This window comes from Galeopterus variegatus, unplaced genomic scaffold (assembly GCF_000696425.1).
Source record: "Galeopterus variegatus unplaced genomic scaffold, G_variegatus-3.0.2 Scaffold1104, whole genome shotgun sequence".
In the NCBI taxonomy this organism is placed as follows: Eukaryota; Metazoa; Chordata; class Mammalia; order Dermoptera; family Cynocephalidae; genus Galeopterus; species Galeopterus variegatus.
This window is the reverse complement of record NW_007727215.1, coordinates 367172-377099: the sequence shown is the minus strand read 5'-3', so window position 1 is coordinate 377099 and position 9928 is coordinate 367172. Positions and strand designations below refer to the sequence as shown.

Here is a 9928-nt window from a genome sequence, read left to right as displayed (position 1 = left end):
CACACACACACACACACACACACACACACACACACACACACACACACACACACACCTGTCATCACATTTCCCTCCCGGACTCTAACCCTCCAGCCATCTTCTTATAAGGACCCTGGTGATTACTTCCCATCTCAAGATCCTTAATCACATCTGCAAAGTTGCTTTTCCATGTAAGGTAACATAGTCACAGGTTCCAAGGATTATGGCATGGACATCTTTTGGGGGGAGCATTATTCTGTTTATCACAGTCACATAATTCCTTCTGGACAATTGTAGCTAGTTTTGCCCGACATATACAAAAAGTGCCTGATCAGATAACAACCAAATAGGCATGTCTAACCTAAGTTTATACTCACAGATCTTTAGATTTTTATAGCCAAATGTTTTCTGTCCATCTCTTCTTCAATGCCCCATAGATATCACAGACTCAGGATGTCCCAAATTGAACTTATAATTTCTACTTGTCACCTCCATCTCTTTCAGGCCATTGTCTCATCAGTGGCCACAGAAGTCACCAAGCTCGAAACCTTGGGATGTTACTTGTTTCCTCTTTTTTCACTTACCCCTATGATAATTAATCTCAGATTTTAATGATTTCACTTCCTAACTGTTCCTCAAATCTCTCTCTCCCTCTTTACTACTCCTACTATGTCCTGGTTTAGTCCCTCATTACTTCAAACCTGGACAATGAAATGTCTTCTGTGTCATCTCCCCTTAAATCCATCCTCCTTTCTGCAACGGAAGACTCTAAAAGTTATATTTGACCTGTTTAAAACCTTTAGTGGCTTCTAATCAACTACAGTGTAACATCCAAGCTCTTTGGATCGGCTCCTGAGCCTTCCATGATCTGGCCCTTGCCTACCTCTCCAAGCTCATCTCCCTTTGCTCTTTGTTGTACACTTTCTGCTCCAAGAAGCTAAACTATGGGAATCTTCCAAAATATGACTACACTGGTTCCCCCTAGTGTGAGGAGAATGAATGTTTTAATTCTCTTCTGTTTTCCCAGGGTGCCTTTCTCTTCTTCTTTGTCTGGCTAACTTGTTTGCCAAATTGTAGAAGACCTTTGTAGGGGCCTGCCTGACCTCTGTGATGTGAGCTTGGGTGGATGCCTTTTCTATATGTTCCCATAGCAGCCTGTGTAAGCCACTGTACTGATACTTGCTACATGTAACTTAAACTATGTATTTGGGGTGCGTATGCTATACTCCAGCACTCATGAAAGTCCCTAGCACAGAGTAGAGATGCAATATGTATTTAATAAATGAATTAAGGAACAGCTGCTTAAGTGGAAGAACTGGGAACTATTGGTTCCCAGATTCGTTAGTACTCTTTCTGTGTATTTCTAGTTGTGTGTGAATCTACCACGTTATTAAGGAATAACATTCCAGCTACAATGTTTCAGCCCTTGAGTTGTAACAGTGCAACAAGGAACACATACAATGAGTAAAACATTTATAAATAAGTAATTTTGCAATAAATATTTTATTTTGTGATTAAAATTGATAATAGGTTTAAGATTTAAAAAAAGTGCTAAGAATTCCTGAAATTATCAAAACAAGGAGATATTGATCTCTCTGGGTGACTCTTCCTGCTCCTATCTGCCATTCATCTGTGTATTGGACTCCCAAGGACAGAAATATTGACATACAGGAGCAAAGTTTATTTATTGGACTATATCCAGGAAAGGAAGTGCTTGATGTGATAAAGAAATGAAGAGAACACTTGGCATGCCCATTGAAGATTCTTGGTTTGTAACATTTTGGGGGGTGTCCTATTTCTTTCTTTTTTTCTTAGCTGCCGTTATGACATGCTGCGCTATGGAGCCCACACCTCGGGATGACTTAGAGTGTTAGGCTTAAACGAGGTCTGTTTCAAGGCTTATGGAGAAATGCAGCATTGGGAAATATAACTGTTACAAACCTTAACAACACAAAAATGGTAGAGCTAAGCAAAGTTCTGAGCCAGGGGAGAAAGGTCAAGAAGAGGGTGCGGAGGCACATATTCTCTCACCTTAAATCTGGGGACTCAGAAACCATCTAGAGGTGATGAATTCATAAAAGAGTTGTAAATTATTTTGAAGTCCTAACACAACAAAATTAAAACAGTAAAAAATATTTACTAATAAATATTAGACAGAAGAGCAGGGGAATGGACGTAATATAAGTGAGCAAAATTTTTCATGTCTTAGGACAAGAAGTCAAAAGATGCTATCTGGAGTTGATAAAGAAATAGAAATAGAAGTGTATCACTTAGTATTATGGAGGAAACCATTAGAATTAAAATAGTTAACTATCTGAGAAGATAATTATGGGTGGGGGACACGTAAATGACATATTTTGATTTTATATCTGTCTATGCTGTTTGAATGTTTTATTTCCCAGAGTGTCTATTACAATAATGACATATAAAATATCACCTCCCTATGAGTAGTACATCAATTAGAATATTTGGGTGGCAAGAAACAGAAGACTTGAGTCTGGGTGACTTCTACGATTTACCTCTTAGAACAAGAAGTCTAGAGTATGTTGAGTGTGTCATGGCTCCGGCTCCATTTCTCTGTGGTTAGTCGGACCTGCACTCTTGTATGTGTGGACACCATCCTCAAACTCACAGTAGGCTTAGACATAACATCAGTAAGGGATGCCGTTGGTGCCCTGCCCAGATCCCCTTCACTGGGCCAGCACACTTGTTCCAAAATTACTGTGAGAATTACATTTGGCCAAATAGAAGCCACCTTGCCTGTGAGGTAATGCCCCTTCTTTTCAGGGTAGGGAAAAGAGGGAGACAACCTATGGCTAATGACTGATTAACAAGGGGACACACACAAAAAATCAGCCCTTTGCCTCAAGATGAGACCAAATCCATGGTGCAATTATTGCCCCAGGGCTTCCTTCAGGACCAGGCTGAAGCCGTTCTCCAACTAAGAACACATTTTTGCTTACCCTTCTTCCTGTACTCTATTCCACTTCTGTCACTCCTCTTTTCCAGATAGTATACTCTCGATATATACTTTTCCCAAGCATCCACACCTTGGGCTTTTGTTTAGGGGACCCAGCCTAAGATAACATCTCTAGGTCTCATTCATCCCAGAATCCCCCTGCAGCTGACTTCCCATCTTGCCTCATTTGCTGAAAATGCATCACACATCCATGCCTAGACCAACCATTGGTAAGGAACATGGCATTACAGTTGTTACCTTAGACACCTGGGATGGAGCAGATTTGAGAAAATCAATCACCAAAACCAGTGCAAATATTAATGGATATGATCTTCTCTGTTTTGCTGAGAATTTTATTCTTTCCATGGTTTTCTTGGCATGGGGCACTGATGAATCAATTTCTATGTTTTTTCCAACGCCCTGAATCCGAAAGCACAGGGAACCGAAATGAGCACACATTAAATTATTTGAGTAACTGTATAAGCTCTTGATAAACTAAGAGAAACAGTATTTTTCCATCGCCTCTAATTCTCAGGCAATGCCAATGCCCTAAGTCTCTAAAGTAATTTTTAAAACTTTAATGAGAGAACATTACTTCTTTGGCAGATGACTCTACAAAAGAATAATGCCACATCTCATGATTTTCACTGCACGATGACACATAAAGTTGACAAAGAAAGCTGCATTTCTTTGCTGAGCACAAATCTGCTAGGAAATGCTGTGAGACTTAAAAACCAGTCTTGTCCTGAAACCAGAAGGTCAGGATAAAACATAAAAATCAAAGCAGCTCTATCTATTATAAACAAAATCCATGTGAAATAAATTGTTCATGACATCACCAGGAGCAATAAAAATTACCCGCTGCTTCAATTTGTGGAGAAGTTAGCAAATTGATGCAAATGGGCTAGTAGCATGGGGTAGGCATTTTCTGATATTCTTTGACTCAACCCTCCCATATTCCAAGCTCTGCCCTTCAGATACATCTCCATGTTTTCTGGCCATCCTCTCATTGAAAGAAAAAACTAGAAAGTGAAAGAAGTGAGCTGACAGCCAGGAAGACAATATGAAAAAAACAAAAGTATATGACCTTTACTCTTTTTCTCTTTTTTACTTTCAATTTTCCAGATCTTAAAATGGAGTTTTGGAGGTTTTTTTTGTTTGTTTGTTTTACCACTTTCTCAGAAGAAAACATGAAGATGAATGTAAGCATCTGAAAAATAAAACAAATTATAAATACTCCATCCTTTTTTTTTTTTTTTTTTTAGAAAATAGAAAAAAAAATTCAGTAGAAAACCTAGAGCTCACAAAGTTTTAGAAAATGGAAAGTAAACTCTGTAAACAATCTAGAGCCTATGAAAGTGATGGTAACTTTATAGAGATACATCTCTGATGGAAAAGGCATTGTAATGAGATAGAAGCATATTGTCTTGTGGGGGTTTAGAAACTCGAGTCCTGTTCCTTGTTTTACTACTTGCTCATCGTATGACTTTGGGCAAGTCACTTAACCTTCCTAGTACAAACTTTATTCATTTGGAGCATTAGGAGATAATAACAATAATACTAATGTTCATTATTACAGTGATATTTATTGGGCACACAAAATATGAAAAGCACTGCGTGAAAATTTTACACATGTCTTATATTCCTTTCTCAAAAGCCCCTTACATAAGCATTTGAATTCCCATTTAATAGAACAATAAAGCTGTTAAGAGGCTTTTGGTGTCAAATCCCACAGGCAACCTAATCCAACTGATGGATCCAATAAACAGAATTTAGCATTCCCCATAGTGAAACGTCTCAAGCTGTGTTAATGCAGGAATGTGTGATGTACCCAGGGGCCAACATATTGGCATCACTTCCTTCTGCTGTCCTTGTCCTTGGCATGTGGCCTTTGATTATTGTAACTTGACCCTTCCTGCTCACAAGACGGCTGCCACAGTTCTATAAATCACGTCCTCCTGCAGTGATGAGAGCTGGCAGAAGGGGCTATTTCTGCCAATGTATCTCTTCAAGAGCAAGAAGGTTTTCCTCATAATTCTGCTAGGTTGATTTATTTAATGTCTTATTGCTCAGAAATGGGTAACATGTCCATCTCTAAAACTGTCTCCAGAAGGAGGCATGTGATTACCACGATCTCTTTAGACCAAGCCTGGCTGATGCTTAGGCCAAGGGAGAGGCTCTGCCACTCCTAAAGAATAGAGCTTGAAATTAGCTAAACAAAATTAGGGGTGGGGGTATGACTGTTGGGTGAATGTAACGACCCATAAGCAAGCAGAGAGCCAAAAACAGAAGTTTTTTGCCCAGGGTCAAAGTTAGTAAGTGGCAGAGGCAGGACTTAAAACTAGGTCTGTCTGACAACATACATAATAATCTTTTCTGAAATCTTTCCCTGCCTCCTATTGTATCTTGTTCCCAAATAAGAAAGTTTACAGAAAGTCTAAATCAATTGCAAGGTGCATTTTGAGAAGCCCTACAAACCAGAAATACAAATGAACTCAATGAAGTTTGTCCCATCTTCTTAGACTCTTGTCCTTCTCCCACTCCAACCCTCAACTTTGCACTAAAAAAATCAGGACACGTTATTGCCCCCTACTTCCCTTTCCTTCAGTCTTTTTGTGGTTTAGTGTGCAGCAAACTGTAATCCTGGGCTTCTAATTTGTGGTGGGAAGGCAGGAGATGTGTTCAAATCACCTTGCACAGCACAGTTTCCATGAATCAAGACACCACTTAACTTCACTGACACAGGAGGTGGCCGGGTGAAGGAATGTGAATGATGCAACCGATTACTGAAGACCCTGTTTTGGGCAGAGATATCCATTCTGTGAACATGCTAAAGGGAGGATAAAGTCATGGAAGCACTGAGGAATAGAGAGGTTGGTGAGCAATGAGAAACAAAAGCACAAAAGAGTGCTTACAAAAAAATAATTAGAAAAGCTGGCGGGAATAAAAAAAACAATAGAATTCTATAAGCAGAAGTCAGCCTGTGAATAACCTAAGACGAGGCAAATGTACTTGTATCCTTAAAGTGTAAGCAAAATGCATTATTCTTGTTCTTCAGAGTATAAATCATCAACGACGCTGCCCATTTGTGGCGTGATACCCACTACTTCACCAAATGTCAGAGAAGTGTGAGTTGGAAACACAGAGACCACACAAAATACAATGTTTAAAGACTGTTGCAGTATTTATCAGTATCAGAAAATTAAAACAGATTTAGATAATTGAATTGTTTTATCATTCTAGTACACTACTTCTTGCATAAAAAAATAAGTGAGTTAGGGAACTATAAATAAAGATTTTTTACATTTTGAATATACCTGTCACCTATATTTTGAGTTTATTCTTTGCCATTCTAGTTCTGATTCACTGATATGAAGGTGGTGTCTTAATTGGGTTAATCCTTTTTTTCTTTTCTTCAAAAGGCTGCAATTTCCCAGTAATTAGTAACTACAGCACATCACTTCAAGTCATGACCCTTCAAGTCACTAACCCTTCTCCTGCAGGAAAGTGCAGTTATTGTCAGGGCCACACCTGGGGAACGCAGCAGCAGGAGTTTCCTGGACGAGGGACACATCTCTCCGAAGAAGATCAGAGCTCCTCCTGAACCAGCAGGGATCAAGTGAATGCTTCTTTGTTGTTCCAACACGGTGTCAACCCAGAATTCCTACGCCCTATCTGAGTATGCCCAAACATGGCCTAGGAGAGGATCAAAAGAAGAAAGAGTTTTAGATTGTAAGCTTCTAGTATAGCCTATATTTAGATAGTAGAATAGAAAGATGAAGCCAGCTTGATGGAGCAGGAAGGATAAATACATAGTCTGGCAAGAAATGGCACAAAATGTTCAAGGTCTTTACTACTGACCTTTCATTCAGTTATAATTTAAGTCGAGAATTCCTAGCTGTATCCATGCAAGCAACAAACTTTAATTTCAAATTAGAAATTCTTTCATCTATGCATAAAGGATCAACACAATTTAGTAGCTGAAAATAGTCAGCCTGCTTTCACAAAAATGATTTTTTGTTATAATTCTTGGGAAAACTTTTTTGCTCTGGAACAAGTTGTGGGACAATGTCATATTCAGAAAAGACTTCTGCAAAAGTAGCCAACAATGTTTTTATTCTCTCATTCATCTGTTTTTGCTTACCTCCTAGACAATACTATTACTCTTATGTACTCTTGTACCTAGGCTTTTATGGGTTCAGGTACCCAAAGCTATTGCCTTCACTCTGCAAACCCAAACCTGCCAACAGCAACGAAGCTCTCTAAATTCATTTCTGCTGCCTTTCAACTCAATTGGGCTATTAAGCTTTGGAAAACAAAAATGGCATTTTAGCAATCTGAGATCATCAAGTTATTTATGATCAGACAAAGTTATGGTTATTAGTGCTGGATAAACAGTCAATGCTATGGGAGATGTGGAGCAAGAGAAAGGAAAACAGTCTCTCCATGGGTACAGGGATTGTGGGCATTTGTTGGTATTTTACCTATTGCTGTAAAAGAAATTGTCTCAAAATGTAGCATCTTAATACAACCATTTTACTTTTCCTATAATTTTGCAGTCAAGAATTCAGCTGGGAGTTCTTACTTATGGTCTGTCAAAATGTTGCAGTCAGATATTGGCTGGAGCCCCAGTCATCTGAAGACTCGGTTTCTAAAATGGCTCACTCAGCTGGGGCTGTCAACCAGAGCACTTGCATAAGACCTCTTCATGTGGCCTGGGCTTCTCATAGCATGGGCACTGGGTCCTGAGAAGGGCATCCCAATGGGAAGAATCTAGATAGCATGGGTTCCGAGAGGCAAGGCACGTTTCTTCCCACATAGCCCTGGAGGTCACAGGGTGTCATTTTGCCTGCATTGTATTGGCTAAAAGGCTACACCAGTTGCAAAGAGAGGGGTATTTGACTCTCCAGTGTTAAAGGAATAAAAAGAGAAATGTCAAAAAACTTGTGAACGTCTTAATCTGCCAAAAATTGATTGATTAGCTACCAAAAATCCAGCTTCCCAGAGTGTTCACCAGAATTCCTCTTAGAAAAGATATAACAATCAGTGGAAGTTTTTATTTTACAGACATTTACTTATCTACTTCTCATAGATTAAATAAGAATAGTGATTATTTCCACTGGTTTATAGGAAAAGAAAGACTTTTCTTCTCCCTGTTATTCTGTTTACGGGTAGGCACATAGTGAAATTCTTGCAAGGTTTTAAAGAGATTGTTTAATTAACATTGATTTCTAGGGGTAGTTTTTTCCTCTGCTCCTTTAAGCTAAAGCTATTATTTTCCACCAGATGTGTTTAGTGTAAGTGGCCAAAAGTGTCATTTATTTTTTGAATTGTTCTAGTTAAAATACTTCTATTTTTTAAAGAATAGTTTTGAAAGCACTCACCTTCATCTGAAGAAGAAATGAGATCAAAAAGAACTGAGGCGAGAACAAAAGTAACTCTGTGTTTGAACTTTAAAATGACTTGCTCCTCTGGGTCTAACAAACCAACATTTCACTGGAATTTATTAAAATCAAGAAACCTATTGCTTAGATGAGAATCTAAATGTAACCATTTATCTCAGTTCTGTAAATGCAATTAACCTTGTGTTGTAGATGAAAGCTATCCTGGAAAAATAAAGCAATTACTAACCTGTTATGTTTTATACAAAGTATGAAATCCTGTTTAGTGCTCAAACTTTCCTGTTTTTGATTATAAAAACTCTTCTCCTTCCTCCTTTAAGTAGGCATATGTCACCCTTGTTTTTAATGGTAGTTTTCCCTGGTTTGCAAATCTAATAAAGTGGCTCCTTGAAATTTTTTTACAGACTGAAGTATTTTGCTTCAACACACCAAAGAGAAGTCCTGGCAGCAGAAAATGTCATCCATAACCTATGATGTAGTCATTGCTTAGGTGAAGGAATCCATGTTTTCTTTGATATGGTCTGGTGGATTAAAAGAAGGAAACTTATCACTTGAAAAATATATCTGGTTTTGACAGGTAATACTTAAGCAATTGTCTGTGATTTTTTTTTCCTCCTTTGAATTTTTCAGGAAAATTTTATCTTGATTTTTTTGATTTGCAATCATGCAGCTGCATTTGCCCCTAGTCAGCCAAAGAAAACAGAATTCTTTACAGGCTGTTCAGAAGAGTATTATCATAGTTGTTTTTACTCACAAGGACAAGTTTAAATAGGGTTCAACAAATCAAAACAACCAAAAAAAATTAGAAAAAAATAGGAAGTGTTTATCATCATTATTCCTGGCCTAGTACTTCTCAAACTTTAATGTACATATGAATCCAATGAAGAACGTAAATTGTTGATTCTTATTAAGTACTTGGATGGGGTTGGAAAATTTGCATTTCAAAAGCCTCCAGAAAATATTGATGCTGCTGGTTAACAGATCACATTTTGAATAGTGAAGCGTACATTAACTGAGACATAATTGGATTTGACCGGGAAAGGAGATATCAAGGCAGAGAACTGGCTGAGAGTTGCTCTATGTTTAGATGGACTTACAAGAGTAATAAATTAACATTTTTTAAAACTCTTCTTAAACTTTTTGTGTTTTAAAAAGCCATTTAATGTTTCTCAATGGTGAAATATAAGGAAATATGTAAATATAAACAAACTGTCAGGTTTTAGTTTACAATAACAATAAAATATGAGAAATAAAAACTGTTTAGCTCATAATCACAGCTAAATTTATGATTAAAAAAATACAACACATTACTTTAGCTGAGGTTGGAAATACATTTTCCTAAGAATAAAAACAAAGCTGATTACAATAATCGGCTTTGATTAATATTCTAAAAATGTTTAAAATGCTAGAGCAAGATGGTGACATAGGAGATCCCAGGCTTCACTCCCCCCCAACTCCAGAAAGAGCTATTAGTGAACAAAAGCACTTTGGTGAAAACCCCCAAACATGGAAATAAGCCAAGTTACCTGCTTGTTTCATGGAACTGAATAAAATCCACATTAAAAGGATAAGAGATATGGTCTCACTT

General features: G+C 37.8%; 1 long non-coding RNA gene across 1 annotated transcript in view; it reads left to right on the top strand.

The window, feature by feature from the left end:
* LOC103592181 overlaps positions 1–8921 on the top strand; it is a 65153-nt gene extending 56232 nt beyond the window's left edge. Inside the window, exon 4 of the long non-coding RNA XR_550650.1 lies at positions 8745–8921. This is a non-coding gene — a long non-coding RNA (uncharacterized LOC103592181). The remainder of the gene's footprint in view (positions 1–8744) is intronic.
* The last annotated feature ends 1007 nt before the right edge of the window (positions 8922–9928 follow it).